Here is a 2,836-nt window from a genome sequence, read left to right on the forward strand (position 1 = left end):
GAGGCTGAGGCAGGAGACTCGCTTGAGCCCAGGAGTTGGAGGTTGCTGTGAGCATGATGCCATGGCACTCCACCCAGGGGGATAGCTTGAGGCTCTGTCTCAAAAAAAAAAAAAAAAAGGCTTCACTCCTAGCCAGGTGTCATGATGCATGCCTGTAGTGCCAGATACTTGAAAGGCTGAGCCAAGAGTATTGCTTGAGCCCAAGAGTTTGAGATTTCTCTGAGCTATGATGATGACACAGCCCTCTACCCAGGGTGATAGAGTACTACTCTCAAAAAAAAAAAAGTTTCTTAGGTGATATGGCAAATTGGGAAAAAGTTCTAGTTTAGGGTTCAGAGTAGGCAGTGTTTGCTTTTAGATGCTAATAAATCATCCATGTTGGTCTTGGTGTTTTTAGGAACTACATTAGGGTAGAGTCATCTAATAAGTAGCTACAGGGCTCAGCGGCTAGGGCGCCAGCCACATAACACCAGAGCTAGTGGTTCGAACCCAGCCCAGGCCTGCCAAACAACAATGACAACTACAACCAAAAAATAACCAGGTGTTGTTGCAGGCGCCTATAGTCCTAGCTACTTGGGAGGCTGAGGCAAGAGAACAGCTTAAGCCCAAGAGTTTGAGGTTACTGTGAACTATGACACCAGGGCACTCTACTGAGGGCAACATAGTGAGACTCTGTCTCCAAAAAAAAAAAAAAAAAAGGTGGCTAGGGACATGAAAATATAAACTCCTTGTATTTGTAGGGTAAGAGGAACGAGTAACAATGAAAGTATCATTCAGACAAGTAAGAGAAGACTCAGGGAAGTATAGCATCACAGCAACCAGTGAAGGAGTTGATAGAAGGTATGGGAGTGGGAGGAATAAACTCTGTCTAGATTATATATTGTGAAGTAATTTAAGTGAAGGGGCAGAGAAAGGGCTAAAAAAAAGTTTTAAAGAGAAAGGGAATCTGTGGGAACTAAGCAGTAGATGTAATTAGGTGTTAGTGACCTTTAATACCCTTCCTGGAACAATGGAGCAGCTGATACTAGAGCTTGTCCCCAATCCTGTGAACAGAAAATTTAGGGGCACATGGTAGAACCTAAAAGTTTCTGGTGAAATGGGCTATCTACAGAAGAGTGGTACACCTGAAAGAGACTTGTCTTCAATAGCATTAGGTAATTAGGAGACAATAAAAAGTTGAGAGGAAAAATTATTGTAAACATAGCTTTCTATCAAATACAAGGACAAGAAAATGACAATTTTAGGGACCTATGGATTCATTTTATGTCGTATGTACCCAGAGAGGTTATTTGAGGATATACTATAGCAAAATAAAGATGAACATCAGAAGGAAGACTTCCTAGTCAAAACAGCCAAACCAAGAGGAGAGCTGTGCAGCAGGCTGTAAAACACATTTGATGTAGAATAGTAAGTCAGCCAGCTATAAGAATTTCTTTAATAAAAACTAGTGGAGGCTCAGCACCTGTGGCTCAAGCAGCTAGGGCGCCAGCCACATACAACAGAGCTGGAGGGTTCAAGTCTAGCCCGGGCCCACCAAACAACAATGACGGCTGCAGCCCAAAAATAGCCGGGTGTTATGGCAGGCACACTTGGGAGGTGGAGGCAAGAGAATCGCTTGAGCCCAGGAGTTGGAGGTTGCTGTGAGCTGTGATGCCACGGCACTTTGCCCAGGGCGACAGCTTGAGGCTCTGTTTCAAAAAAGAAATAAGTAAATAAAGAGTAGTGGATAGAGCCCAGCGCCATGGCTCAGGCCTATAATCCTAGCCCTCTGGGAGGCCAAGATGGGTGGATTATCTGAGCTCACTGGTTCGAGACCAGCCTGAGCAAGAGTGAGACTCCATCTCTAAATCCAGCCAGGCGTTGTGGTAGGCGCCTGTGGTCCCAGCTACTCGGGAGGCTGAAGCAAGAGAATCGCTTGAGCCCAGGAGTTTGAGGTTGCTGTGAGCTATGATAACACGACACTCTGCCGAGGAGGACTAAATGAGACTCTGTCCCCCCCACTCCAAAAAGTAGTGGATAGAATGAGTAAAAAATGTGTGGTAGTATGGAAAAGGGTCTTCTGAAAAAGAAAAGATAATCAGAAACTTTTTGTTAAAAGGGTTGAGGTGTTAGGACAGTGGTACTCAACCTTCCTAATGCTGTGGTGTGTTTTCATTGCTACAAAGGGTCCCAATCCACAAGTTGAGAACTTCTGGGCTAGGAATATGAAAGCCATGGCCTAAAAATTGGGCATAATTTTGACAATATTTAGAGAGAGAACTCACATGACCTGACTCTAGGATAGAGCAAGAAGTGTAATCCTAGCACACTGCATACTGTTTAACCTATAGTAAGCAAAATTTGTGTCTTCACAATATGAATTAAATGGTGTTTATTTTCTTTTATAATCAGCCTGTTGAAGGTTTTATATGTTAGAGTAGAATGAAATTTTGCTCTTTGGACAATGAGTAAAAAGTGAATTGAGGGTTGGATTCACATTCTACATAATTATCCCTTGAAGACCCTGTTAGTCTAAGCAAGTCTCTTTAATTGGACAGTGGTGGTAACAAGAAATATCTGATACTAGATGCCCCCCTATCTTGTTAGGTTTTCACATTCTGAGAATGTATAACAGTTGAGTAGGATTTTCCGGAATTCCCAGAATGGTGATAAGAACTCAGAAGGCTGAAGATGAAGAGGCACCAAGAGTTTCAAACTGTTAGGGACCAGAACATGATTCACTGATTAAGATTCACAAAACTGGCTTGGCGCCTGTGGCTCAAGCGGCTAAGGCGCCAGCCACATACACCTAAGGTGGCGGGTTTGAATCCAGCCCAGGCCAGGGAAACAACAATGA

At 43.5% G+C, this 2,836-nt stretch overlaps 1 protein-coding gene across 1 annotated transcript in view; it reads left to right on the plus strand.

Annotated features, from left to right (window-relative positions):
• The window catches only part of YY1 (YY1 transcription factor), a 21,668-nt gene that overhangs the window by 4,200 nt on the left and 14,632 nt on the right, over positions 1 to 2,836 (plus strand). The window lies entirely within an intron of this gene.

This window comes from Otolemur garnettii, unplaced genomic scaffold, assembly GCF_000181295.1.
Source record: "Otolemur garnettii isolate 467f Iridium unplaced genomic scaffold, OtoGar3 scaffold00020, whole genome shotgun sequence".
Taxonomy (NCBI): domain Eukaryota; kingdom Metazoa; phylum Chordata; class Mammalia; order Primates; family Galagidae; genus Otolemur; species Otolemur garnettii.